Source organism: Echiichthys vipera, assembly GCF_963691815.1.
Source record: "Echiichthys vipera genome assembly, chromosome: 12".
Lineage (NCBI taxonomy): Eukaryota > Metazoa > Chordata > Actinopteri > Perciformes > Trachinidae > Echiichthys > Echiichthys vipera.
The window spans coordinates 13975759-13990758 of record NC_139837.1 but is presented as its reverse complement, the minus strand read 5'-3'; positions in this window follow the sequence as shown (position 1 = coordinate 13990758).

The window sequence follows — 15000 nt, the reverse complement described above, 5'->3', positions numbered from 1 at the left end:
AGGCACACAGATGCACAGACATACACACCAACACACGCAAAATGTTAAAGAAACCAGAAATCAGTTTTCAGTCATTCAACACCAGGTTTCACTTTTTTAAAGGGCCCATTACGTCACTTAGAAGGGGTTTACAATCACAGTCTGGAAAAACACTTACACACACACAACCCTGGGAAATAAGCCCTTATGATACCTGATAGGGGAGAGAGATGTTAGTGACAGCTCTTAAAGGGTTAAAATTAACTCAGCACTGCTGTCTGTCACATTCACATTATGCACACACATATTGTACACACACACACGCACACACACACACACACACACACACACACACACACACACACACACACACACATGCACATTAATTCCCAGTATTACTATGCTTTATTGATGGAGAGACAGGGCTGCATATCTAATGGCGTTAGTGAGTGAGAGTGAAGAGGCTGCTGGGTATGATACATTTATATGCATGCTAATAACAGTGCACATTGGGCCCTGGGAGGAGCAGGAAGATCTCTCTATAATCGACCATCCATCATTAGGATGCGATTCTCCAGTCAGATACAGCGCATCATTACTCTGCACACACGCAAACACACACACACACACACACACATACACGCATGAACATACACATCCCAAAAAACTCTTTACCTGCAATTGTTCATTTTCTTTTCATCACCTCTCTACATACTGTTTATTTGTACCAATCAGGAAGAATCAGCCGCACACAGTGGAACTAGTGAAAGTCAGCAAACCTTAACGACGGCATGGCTCTTTTCAAGAGGGCCTTTGTAAGTCAGAACTCCTCTTTCAATAATGAATGTAATGCGTGTAGCAAAAGTCCCCCCGTAAAAATGGTGACCTGAGACTACACACACCCATATGTCCGCACACGTAAACAGCTTATGGGATCACTGAGGGAGCAGTGAATTCCGCCGTACAATAAATGTCGTCCACGTGTTCCGAGTGAGGGGCGGCCTCAGGGGTCACGTAGTGGTTTGAGGAGGTCAGAGTTGAGGTAAGGGTAGCTGGTCTCCAGTGGCCCACTGTCAGACCTCAGCTCTCACAGCCCCTTGGAGGAGGAGCTGGGTAGAGGGATATTGGCTTTTGGCCCAAGGAGCGAGAGCACCGAGAGGCCCTTCCGTTCTTGGAATGCCATTCTCTACACCGCACCCACCAGAACAGAGAGAAACATAACTGTATTGGATTAAATAAGCATAGTTTGAATGTGATTTCATTCTTTTTTCTTTTTCTTTTTTTTTTTAACATGGCTGGCATTCAGACTCCATTTTACACTGCAAAAAGTGCAATTCAGGAAAGTCAGTTGAATGATGTCCCCCATTTTGATTTTTCCTATTGAGATATTTTATGTAACAAGTCGAAGGGGCAGAATACGTCTTGTCTCAAAAATGTATGTTTTCCTGATGTCCTGATGATGACATGAAGTTTTGAAAAATCTCTTCAAGTTTCCCAATATTTTTGCTTGATGTTCAAAAATTGCCTGATAATTTTTCACTATATTACAAAATGCTCATTTATGAAAGTTTTCCGTTCTAAACCCTTGGGCTAGGAAGAAATCCAGACACTTGTGCGCATCATTAAAACATGCACATAACTTGCTCACACTCACTCTTACTGAGACCTACATATGGCAGACTGAGCAAGGGAGTTGGGCAGCTGGCCGATATTAAATTGGATCCCTGGGTTCCCCGCTGTTCAATGGGACTTAAAGCCATATTAAAGACATCTCCTACAGTCCTGCACCAGTGGGAGAGCATGGACAGTGGCCAAGGAAAACAACCCAGTGCCAGCCACACCCCTGGAAGACTGCATCTGCTCTCACTCTACATCGTGGCCCCTTTATGTTCAGCATGACATATCTTCCCATGCACCCATATGCCACTGGTACCAGACTACATGTGCTTTAACACAACACCGTGGTGCTCCACGTTGGTAATAAACTCAGATAAATACATCTTTGATTACATGCATCAAGGTTTTATGTTACTCTGTGTATGTTTTTGTGTGTGTGTGTGTGTGTGTGTGTGTGTGTGTGTGTGTGTGTGTGTGTGTGTGTGTGTGTGTGTGTGTGTGTGTGTGTGTGTGTGTGATAGATAGACATGGGAGATCATGGGAGTGTGCGTTAACGCATGCAGAGGACACCTTTTTGCAATTTAAGGGTCAGCACATAAACACTCAAATCAAATTCTCTGTTGAGAGTTAAGTCCAAATTTGGTGATCTCCTCCCTTCCTTCAGAATTTACGTCGGGCATTATTTAATCCACTGAAGTGCCGGTAGGACAGGGGAGTGTGTTTGTGCTTCCAGTGGCTTCAGAAGACTAGCCACTCAACGTGATGCAGATTGCGTGGGCAGATGCTGCTTTATGCGCCAAGCTCATTTTTTATCACCAGCTTGTACTATACACCAGTGACATAAAGCCAGCGGTGCAGTCATGCCTGAAGAAAGTGAGTAGGGGTGCTTGTGGAACCATTTCCCTTTGTATCTCACACATAATTGAACGGGTCTCATTTCCTGCCAAAACAAATACAGAGGCTACATTTCAGAGCTGATCAAATATTGTCTGTGAAAGAGCAAGAATACCAGAGAGTGAGTAACAGCCTAAACAAGGACAGGCATCAAGTAAGTGAAAGTTTGCATATGCGTTTCTGCGTTCGACTTCAATCAGCATGCAAAGGTGTAAATCTACAATAGCAACGGAAGCAAAGCTGTCTCTCAAGCTGCCACTTTGGCGGTGGCCCTGTGAGAACAGGGAGGATAATGGGCAAAGTCTAATAAGTTTGTTTGGCTTGTTAGTGTGATTGTTTTCTCACAAAGCTAATTAACTGTCTTGGCCTTAGGGACTCTCCTCCGTCCTATATCCCACTATCACCACCTACCCACACACACCCACACCCACGTACACATATATACACATTCATCTATCCATCCAGACCTTGCTCACCACCCCCACCCCCCTTCCTCCCCCCAGCCCCCTCCTCTCTTCCCCTCACCAGCGGCAGCTCTCTGTCTCTCTGTCTTTGGTCCCTGTCATGTTTAAATTGATGGAGGGTCTAGTGATTGTCTGTATGGTCCCAAGGTGCCTTTCCCCACTACACAGGCATCCTCCGGATTCTTCCTGGTCCACAGTTGATTACGATGAATCAATCTGAGGGGTCAAACACTTGGACTGGGGCACTGTCATCTCCAGCGGCTGTCGGGGTAAGCCAGCCCGGGATAAGGGGCGTTTCCGGGAACCCCTGTGACCCCCTCGACCACGCTTGTTTCCGTGGTGAGACCTTTATTAGGGGACAAATCTGTTCCTGTAGTTAAAAAAAAAGAAAAGAGAGGGAAAAGGAAAGTGGGGGATGCACTTGTTTTTCATCTTATCCCTCTCTCTTTTACCTCTGGTGGCCTTATTTCTCTGTCTGGTAAGGGCAGGAAACTGACAGGTAACGGCAGAGCAGAGCAATAACGCCATCCCCCTGGCCTGTACAGCAAATAATGCTGGAGATTTAATCAATGGCCGAGAGGAAAAGCAGGGCCAAATCAATAGAAGCCTGGCTGTTTGCTCCCCTTCTTTGAAGGTGAATCCGGGCCTTGCTACATAAATTGGACTAATTGAAGAGCATGCTAGGAAACAAGCCTCTTACAAAGCATCTCTGTGTCAGCATGATACTTGTATGTGAAATTCATCAAGCCAGAAGTGCGGAGGCTGAGATAATAAGCCACCATAAGCCTGTAAAGAAAAGTAGAAGGGATAAACACAATATTAGCTTGCGTTTGAGCTGATAACATCCGTCCACACTCATTTAGGCGATAAGCGTGGGTGTGTGGCGGCATCAACAGCGATACCACTGGGTTTGTGGCGTGGAATTACAGCTGGCATTTGATTTTCTAAGGATACATTTCATGGCACTGTGTGTCAAGTGTGTTCCTCTTCATTTATCTATCACAGAGTGGCGTCAATGATCTATGTTTTCATACTGTACAAAGCGTGTGAGTGTTAAAAGGGCCCCTTGCATGCTGAGCTGAGGACATAAATCCAGTGACAGTGATACATCTCATCAGCAGAGACAACAAATTAAAAACACTCACCCATGAGACACTGCTGTTCAATAAATTGGCCTTATTTTCAGGGGGAAAATGGGGCATTCTCAACATAAAACAATCAATCAAAGCAAATGACCCTGCTATTCACAAATCTGTCACAACAGAGCATCGCTGTATTAACCATTGGCTCTATCGGCTGGACCAGTTGAGATCCTCCCTGAGACCTCATTCCATCTCAGGTCCCCCGTGGGGGTGGGGCCCTGAGGTCTTAGTCCACGGGTTGGCCTTAATTAATAAGTTTTGTAGTAATGGCGAGAACAACAGGAGGTGTTAACCCTGTTAGTAGAGTGGCATGTTATAGCATTAGGCTCCTCTGAAGGGAGCAGGGGAGGGGGAGAATTAAAAGATCTCTGCTGTGGATTGGCTCACAATGCACCAGGAAGGAGATTTGAGTCCAAATGAAATGATTGTATCAGATAGAAATCGATAGCAATCCATGCCTTCCTTAATCCTGCACTAGCTCCCAGATCACTCCCCGGTGCAGGCAATCTCTCAGCCATCATTACGACACGCAGATCGATAGCTGGGCAGCAAGACCTCTGGTTAAGTTTCCTGCTACACTGCAAAAGTACGGGGGAAGAGAGTAAAGGAGAAGAGAGACGAGACAAGATGATGAGAGAGGCCACAGGGTGTTAGTATGGCTTGAAGTGTGTGATAAAGTACAACCTTGCTGTTGTTACAGGAAATTAACAAGAGAAGACAGCAGAAAACAGGTAATCTACCTCGCCAAAAAAACTTTAAATCCTGCCAAAGCTCCAAAGCACAAACTCTTTTGTTGTGTTATTATCTCACAATAGGGGATTTGAGTTAAGCGCCAAGCATATTCCGCTTCAAGAGATGGATGTTGAAGCTTGGAACTGTGTTTTATGGTTGTAATCAGAACAGGTGCAAATCATCTATCAAGGCGTAATACAATTTTACAAAGTGTTTTCTTGTCTGCAATACTCCTGACATTCTGTTTTAGCTTACGCCACGACCAATGAGAGAGACCATCTCGTATCTCTCACTGGCAACATCTCAGGGGATCCAAATGAAGAAAAACAGGCTTGAATTATTATGGGGGATTTTGGTTGTGCAGTTATTGCATTCACGTGATGTGAAAGAGGTAAATACAACAATACAACAATGATTAATCAGAACATTTGCAGATTGGAAGCAACAGCTGCAGAAAAAGGCACCATAAAGTAAATAAAACAGCTCTGATGAGATGTTTGTGCACAGAACTTGCAGGGTATTTGTCATGCATTTTCTTTTTGAAAAATTAATTGGTGTATTTATCATTAACACCAGTGGCCTTAACAGCAGGAGGATCCATCATTATCACCAGTGGCCTGAGCAGCTGGAAGCACAGAGTAAACGCCTTTTGGGTTCAGCCTCTGCTTCTCTGCATTTTGTAGTCAAGTCACAGTGTCTGTTTAAAACCCCTCAATTAAAAACGACGAGTTCGGCGCTGCTTTAATGATAGCTGTGATTTTAATCAGGAGCGCTGTATTCCTCGTAGGTCCTGGAGGTCTGGAGGCCTCACTGCACACATCAACTTATCTCTTCCTTAAAGCTCCCTTTCTAATTTCCCACCTCCTTCAAAGTCTGCTCTGCTCTCCCAGTGCTCACCTCCACACCCCCCTCCCCACCCCCCCACCCCCAAGATAGACCTTGCTGCAAGGAAGTACATATTGAAAAAACAACACACCAAGTAATTAATTCCATTAGCATCAATATTCAACTCATGTGCAGCAAACACAGGCAGGGAGAGCTGGTACAGGAAATCTTAGTGATGGAAAGCATAGTAAGGGGATATGAGTGGGAAGATAGATAGAAAGAGGGTGAGAAGGATTGTTTGCTCTCCCTGTTCTCTGTCTCTGTCTTACTGTCTTCTCCCCTGCATCTCTCCTCCTCTCTGAAGAAGCCTGCTGGTGCGAAGGAACTTCTCCCAGCAATTAACAGGGGCCGCAGACGCTCAGCGTAATTACCGCCGCACATTGCTGCTGTCACAAAACTCAGCTTGCCCTCTGGTCATAAAAAAACACACTGAAGAATATTTAGAAATGAATTATTCAGAGTGATTGTTCACACTCAATTATTCATGGGGCCCCGGCGAAGGGAGATTTGCATCTCAACGCTGTAAATATTATTAATCTTGCCAATTACAAAATTCTCTGCCGCTCCAAATTCTTCAAATGATGTTCCAAATGTGTGCGGCATTTTATAGCCTTTAATGTTTAAGTGGCTTGAAATGAATGTGCTGCAGCTTTTACAAATCATCTGGAAAACAAATCAAGCTCTCTGGAATAAGATTTTTCATAGTGTGTGAGAGTTAGTTACACCACAAAACTTCCAAATGTTAACATTTTGCATTTAAACCTAATGGTCAGATTGTTTGTAACCATAAAAAACTGCAGAAAAGAAAGAAAGAAAAAGCTGTAAGCTGTTATGTTCAATGTTGGATAAACCAAATGGACTGTATTTGGTTCCTTTAAATATTTTTGGACTCCAAACTACACATTTCAAATCTCTTTGATGATGTTAGAAAGCAGAAAGTGTACTTACATGTACATGATATCATTATCAACTAAACACAAGAACACTGTATTCACATACAGTACAACATGTCTCTATCCTCAAAGAGGTCAGATCCACTTTTATGAGTTCTCAAAGCAGCATAACACAACAAGCTATGTTCCAAACATTCCAGTTTGGATCCATATTTGCAGGTGCATCAGCTAAAGGGTAGCCTATCATGCCAACTCAGCGTCATTTCAACTGGTAAAGGAAGCCTAATTAGTTAAATTGATACAGTATTTCTGGTACAAAATATATGTGTGATAAATACAGATGGATATGAGACCATTTTACATGACCAGCTGCAAAAAGCTCATAATATAATGTGCACATGTTAAAGCTGTTCCAATTCACATCCCGTCTGTTTTGCCTTACATGGAATATCATTTGTTCGTTATCTTTTATCTTACCTCTTTTAGTCCCTCCAAATGCATGATAGAACCTATCATTTATGGAATATGAATTGCGGTCCATGTCCAGACACTTAATTAAATCTATGTCAACTCTGATATAACACTAAGCCTTTCTGTTCTTGAACAATGTCACAGATCGTAATAAATGGAACACATGCTGGGCTATAGTAATAATTTGTGCAGGCTGGTAGACATTTCACTGTATTAGGTTGGAGGGATTGGTGGCCATAAATCCTTAGGTTGCGCTTCTGTTAATAAGGATGTGTTACTTTCCTGTCCTTAACTGCCCAATAATAGAATATCATGTATTGTGCACACAATCTTCAAATTGTAATTAGAATTTCTGAACCGACAGACTTAAAGGTCCTATAATGTAAAAGTGAGATTTCCGTGCTTTTAAAAAAATGATAATGCAGGTCGAGTTGCTATAAAAATACTGTTACAGGTACATTATAAATACAGGTGCTAAATTAATACTGTGATATTGTCAAACTGTGCCTTTAAACAAGCTGTCAGGACTTCTGTGAGATTGTGATGTCAGAACTATACTATGGAAAGTGCCGAGAGAACAAATACAAAAGAACCGGAAATGCTGACCAATCAATCTCCGTTAATAGTTGTTGCCAAAAAAGACCTGGGGATGATTTTACACCGGAATTTCACTTTTAAGAGACAGGCACTAAAACAGGGCGTTCCAGATAGTGAGTGAATACAGGTATGAGAAAATGAATGTGTTTTCTTTATTTACTACAAAGTGTGTAAAAATGTTCTAGAAAACCCAAATACAAGTTTGAACATGAAAATAGGACCCCCCCCCCTCCCCAAGATGTGAGAAACACATACAAAACAGCAAAACTGTTGACATCTAATGACAACAACTAAATTAGTATGTGTGTGTTTATTACAAAAATATAGTACCTACATACATTTTAGAATGTGTCTGATGCATAAATTACAGCGAATTAGCAATGACATACAAAAACACCCTCCAGTGCTATTGACCCATGGATTAAACTCTTTATTTATTTAGTAAATGGTAATGTAACATCTTAAGAGACTCTATAAAAAATGGCCTTGGAGGAGCATTACTATAAAGCTAAAGGAGTGCGCTTCCCTGTTGGTAAGTCAGGCTGCATCCATTCATTCATAAACGCATCCATCCATTGAGCGGTTCATACAGGACATCAGCAATCTGGATTTTAATAGTAACCCCGTGTCTCTCGGTTGCCTGCCTTCTGCTTCTCTGGGTCTCAGGATGAATGGGAGAGTGACACTTTGTAATGCTCGAGGCTGAGGAGCTCACTCTTATAGGTCTAGACTTAATTAGTATGGGACTCCCCTTGTACGGAAAGATAAATCCTAACCCCTTGAAAGTAAGGCTGCTGACACACGCACAAACACACATATACCAACACGATACACACAGATTCAGTACAGATGTTGGCATTCATTTTCTGCTTCCCATGCCCTTTGAGCTCTGATGTGGTGATAATATTTCAAAGTTATACAGACTTCCTTCTCTCTCTCTTTTTCTCTCCCTCCATCCCTTCTTCGCTATCCACTGTATCTTTCTCTCATTGCCTTGCAGGCTGCAGAGTGATGTGTCATTTTATAATCCTGTGCTGGCTAAATTACATTAGGAATATCCTCTCATTAATTAAACCTGCTATTGGCAGCACCTGAGATAAAACAGATTATAAGAGCCCAGAGTGAAAACACAGAGCACGGAATGCCAGCGTCAGCACTTTGTGTGTGTGTGTGGGTGTGGGTGTGTGTGTGGGTGTGGGTGTTCCTGAGAGCATGGGGAAGAGGAGACACAAGAGAGACACAGAGAGACACAGAGAGAGACAGAGAGAGAGAGAGAGAGAGAGAGACAGCAAGAGGAAGAGAGAGAGACCACAGGAAGAAATGGCACAGCTAAGATCTGTTGGTGTGCTCTTGTCTATAGATGGTGCTGCAGCAGCTTCACTCACATGCCATACTGCATACACCATGTGTGATTTAACGTGTATCCTTTCAGAGATGGTTTATCCATAACAGGATTAGTTATAAAGTTAATGGACGCTATATTCACATGCTCTTTTGCACTGCCACTGGCAGGTGGTATACATAGTCCATAGTAAAACAACTATCATCAACACATTCTGCAACTCCGGCACCAGCTGCGAGTGTGACTTATATTCCCTCTGAATGGTATAATCTACTGGAAATACTTTTCGTGATTTGATCTCTCAACTGGAAGGATTATCTCCTTACAGATACATAATATCTGTGCAAGTGCAAAGAGTGCATTTTACTTACTGAGTATGAAATTCATCAGGTGTTGTTTCGATATACTAGTCTGGCTTCCGGGGAGAGTATTCAATTTCTTTTTTTTGGGGGGCCAGGGTCGAGTTACCCACACTGGAGTCTATGTAACGAAAAATCAAAGCAGATACCCTATTAAAATGTATCAGAGATACCTCCTTCAAACAAAATTAATCATGATAAAAATTCACATTAAACACACTCTTCTCAGTTACTGTCAAAACTGATTAATGCAAAGGAAAGAGAAGCAAGGGAAAGGGAGCGAGAGAGAGGGAGAAAAAAAAACTTGTATAAATATAAAGTGAGTCCGAGTGGGAATGCATGTTGCCTTTGTATGCACACCGTGTAAAGCCATTGTAGAGTTCACGCAGGTCCCTTACAAACGAATAAATCACTGCCTTCGGACAAATTAATCAAAGTGCCCAGCTGTTGCTGTGCATGGCTAACTGGCGACAAAGCCGGCGGAGGCTGAGACTTCTTCCCTGGGTGTGTTGTTTGCCCTCCCTTCCTCTCGTGAAGCAGTAGACCTGAAGTGGCAGATTGGGTTTGTCTCCCTCTGAGTGATGTAGTGCCACTTCCCACCTGATACTTTATCACCAGGTCAGATGTTTGTTACACCAACACGCTTTTTCCCCTTTTGCTCAAAACAATTCAGAAAATGGGTTCCGACTTCTGTGACCGCTTCTGTAACAGAGATTTGCTCATTACCCCTCGTAGGCAGCCTTAACACACAAGCTATTTCCCCATTTTGATGTTGTAACACATTTGAAAATATAGAACTTTACTATAAATTATAAACTATATTTTTTAAGCCAAGAACAAGCGTCTTCACATCCTCTGTGGCTATACCACCACTGTACTAGCATGTTTTTTTAAATAACCAAGGCACTTTAACAAAAACCTTTATTTTGAAAAAAAAACTAAAAAATTAAAATTCTTTTTTTTTTTAATGGATTTGAGTAAAAGGATTGATGTGTCCTGCAAGAGTACATCCTCATACAATCTTGTCATTGGAAAGATGGTCTTTCAGAACCTTTCAGTCTTCAAAATCTGTAAACAGAGGTAACAGTGAGTGGTCAATGACGTATGTCTCTTGCTTTAATTCACCCCTGTACCCTTGAAAAACACTGCCAGAATAACCCTACACTTGTAATGCAAGTCAATAAGCGGGTGCCAACATCATGGATGACAGTCATACATGTGACATGACTGTCACCTGCTCTGCCTCGCTCTGATCAGCGTCACTATGCACTTAAGGTAATGGAGATACGCAACATTTTGTCCGTCGCTTGCTCTCTCTTCTCATTGCCCCAAGCACATTTAATACCTTCTGACCATATTCCCGAACCATGTGTTGCTATTATATCTGATTCCTGTACTGATTGAGAACCCACTGCCCCACCCTGTTCTTTCCATTCTCTCTGTCTTGCTGACTGCCTATGTCCTCTGCAGGGAGAAATCACTCTAGGAAGTTTACTTTGCGCTAATCTCATAAATGCTGTGCGTCCAATGATGCAGGCACACAATAAACCACTTACATAAACCTCTCCTCTGAGACAGGCCTGAAAAAACAGCTGACATGTTCAAAGTTCCACTCTGCCTTGCTCTCTCTCTCTCTGGTGCTTGTGATTTCCACCAGGAATGCTTTATTTGGATCCTTTATTACATGGGCTGTCCCAAAGTTTTGAAGGGCGGTTTTAATATGTGAATTCTCTGCTTTGTAGCGTGTGAAACAAGTATGAGGCACACTGAAAAACGTTGACATTTATGAGCACAAATGCATTTCACGGGGCCACTTGTTGTTAAATGATCAATATAGGATGGCATGAGTGTTGGTGATGTAAGTTACTGCCATAGCGGCAAGAATAGGATTTTACATTCTGCTTGTAAAGTCTATGAGGTGATTTTTTGGGAGTATGCAATAGCTCCACAGCAGCAGTAGGATTGCTAAAAACAATGAAACATTTTCCGGAAAATCCTGCATCTCTTCTAACAACCATGCAAACAATACAAAACAGAATGTGTAGGCACTGTAATTATCATATTCATGTTTCCAATGCAGAGCACAACTGATGCTGCCTGTTCTATTTCTGAAAGTCTGTGCAGAGCCACGTGTGTTTAAAGCTGTACAGTAATCAATATTTCTATATGAACGATGGGTCAAATGACTATGCTTAATTTAGCAGCTAAAGAGACAGATATTTACCTCAGGAGTCAGTGGGGAACAAAACAGAGCAACAAGGTCAGTCTGTTAACTATTCAAAATTATCAAAACCAAAGGAATCAATACACTTATTACCCACAGAAGAGCCTAGTTGTTGAAAGTTCACAATACAAAAACATGATATTGTTTGTCCAGCTGCCCATGCCCAAAAACACCTGCTGGATTTTGACTGAACTAAACTGACATGACATGTGATCTTACTGTTATTTTCCTGCATTTCTAAAGTTAATTTGATGTTTCCAGGAGACGCCTCAAGTTGGTTGTATGTCATACCAAAAAAAAATGTCCATATAGTTTGTCTATAAAAGCCGCTTATTACTACCCATATTTACATTCATTGTTAGGCGGCAAACTCCTGTCACTGTAATAATTATAACTTTACTCAGCAAACATTTTCACATCGGTGTTGGTCATAAAGGTTGATACAACTTCATTTTAACAGCAAATAGATGAAATAGGTCCACATCGTTTCAACATGTAGCCATCATTTCAACCTTTCCTTCTCTTGATAACCATATGTTTATGAAAAAAATTGATTATAAGCAAAATTTCAGTTCCATAAAGTTGAAAACCCACAAAACCGCTTACAAGCACACCTGTGTGTCTGATTTAATATTTCTGTTTTAAATATTTTTACAACAATAAGAATATCGACTCCAGCAAACGCTTCCTCAAACTGCATCAAGGTCAGTAAGTCCAACAGACGTCAAGTCCCAACGTGACTTTACTTTTGACCCTTTTTGTCAGATCTTGACACTTTTGCTGACATGAGAACATAATCTAAAGATAGGGTAATGGAAAGCCTGCGCTCAGACAGTATGTTCTTTTTCACTCTATTCTGATTGGTGAGTCAAGACACATAGGCGCCATCACCATTCATTACCTGTTCTTTTTCACACCTCTTCTCACATCTTTCTATACACTCACACCTCTTTTCATCTCCTTTAGTCAATTCTCTTTTCCCACCATCCCTGCAGAAGCTCCCAATCCACCCCGCACCGTGTGATATGCTATCGTTCACCTCGAGAGAGCTTTTCTCTCTCTGAATGGGATCATAATCGTCCCAGCTTTGCTTTTAATAACCAAAGTGACAATACCGTGCATGTGCATATGGGCCAGTGTGTGTGCGTCTTTCTGCGTCTGACACCTCTGTGGCTGCATGGATGAGCATGGACAGATGTGCTCACTGGAGCAGAACTGCCCGTGCGTGTGGAGACTTGGACATTAATGAGATGGTGACAAAACTTGCACTATCCAATTAAAGAAAGTGAATGGTAGCCATTTAAAACAGAGGGACCGGGAAGGATGAGAAATGATAAGGATATCCTGTAGGCAAGGTGATGGTGGCGGTATGAAGTGATGTTAGTAGCTTGTCTGGCAGGAATTACCTAGAACAACCCACATACATTCAAGGATCAAATCTAATAATAATCTAATAACACTACTGAAGACCAATACTATTAACATTGCTATGTCAATAAAATGCACTCTTTTCTAAACATTATTTAGACCTGCAAAATGCATTATTGTCTGAGGTACATGCTGCTGTTCAGTCAGGTTATATTCAATTTCCACCTCAGCTCCACATCATTAGAGGTTTAGAGGCCTTGAAGTGTTACAGGGTCCAATATGTGATAACACCACTCTGCCTGCAGACCGATCCCCTCCCCACAATCATGGCTATCAATCTGCTGGAATGTGCTCTCAATCAAATTACTGCTGAGGGGCTGGCTTTCTTCTTCCTCCTCAATCATTTTTCTGCTTTTATTCTCCACTTTGTCAGGTGTTGTCTTATGGGCTCCACACATGATATTGTAGGCGACCAACAACAAAGTTTAGCTAGAAATTTTTACTGGGTCCAAAGAGCCTAATGGTCCAGCTGCCTTCAACCAAGCTGTGCTGATGTTCACAGACATATAAAATACTTTTGAAATGTTTGAAATGTAGATGTACTCCTTATTTCTTGTTCCTACCATTGATCTTTGATAAACAAGTTCCCATTGTTGTTCATCCGCTTCATGTCGCTGCACTGTGTCAAACAAAAATGAAGTCTGTTTCTTTATGGTTTTGCTATAAAACAGCACTAACCCTGTTTTCCTATCTGAATAATGTCCAGAGAATGAGATCTGGACGTTGTCCGGAGTTGCCCTTTCACACATGTTGTACACAACAGGAGTTTATCAGTGTCAGATGTGTTCTAACCTTCTGGAAATTATGAAAATGGCAGTGACTTTACTGCGGTCTCGTAGCCAGTTTGTGTTTAGTTCATAAACAACAGTATCTTTCTGTACCTTGAATTTGTTTGATGATTTTAGTCCTAACTGACTGAAGTTCCTGAATGCCATTGTCCCTACAGTTAGATATTTTGGTTGGAGTTTTCGAGTAAATCTTTCCTTGACTCACTGATGTTTGGTTTCTTCCGTTTTCACGCCAGCTACATGATAAAAAACTGTAAACGCTATGAATTCACACAATTAGCTTCTCTATTGAAACATGGGATCAATCAGACATAACACAGACTTTGTAAGGAGCTGGCAGGGTGGAAGTCAGTTGAATGTCCAGTCCAACCAATTCAGACATTTGCGTTCACACATACAGCGCCTGTGTGGAATTTCTAGATAAGTTCAGAGTTGCTGGGTCTCCAGCTACGCTAGTGGATCTATAAAACTGTAACTGTGAAGTAAACAAAACTGCATAGTAAAACCAAAATATTGGACATGTTGAAATTTTGACCCAAAATGAAAAGCCAGGGCATTACTGAAGTTCACATATATCATGAGAGTCAGCAAAGAATTGCATGGTAATCAATCCAACAGTTGTCGAGATATTTCACCCTGCACCGCAAATGTCAACCAACTGGTGGGGCTGTATGAAAAATTATGTGATCATCAAAAGTCATCCTCTGGAGAACTTGAATGTCTGTAGCAAAAGGCATGCCAATACAGCATGGAAAAGAAAAAGTATTTCCCTGGATAGGTTATATTGTTGGTGGTGTTAGATAAAAGGCCCAGGCAATAACCAAAGTCATTAGGATTCATCAACGAAGGACCATCAATGTCCAAGTTTTATGGTAATCATCCAATAGTGTTGGACAAACCGATTTACAGATCGACTGACTTACCAAAAACACAGTGAAACATGACAAACACATAACAACACAACAAACAAATGTGGCTGCTCTTTGACCTCATTAAAATTATTTTAGTTTTCATTACTAGATTACCAATCATGTGCTGGTCCCATTTCATTGTGCAGGTGCATGGTTGGCTGGTTCTGACTATCATAGCAAAGCATGCCTGGCTCTTTGGAGGGCTGCCAGTATATTGGTTAAGTAGTTTCTTTTTTTCTCTGTAGGATTTGACATATCTGTTTGGAGGTACACT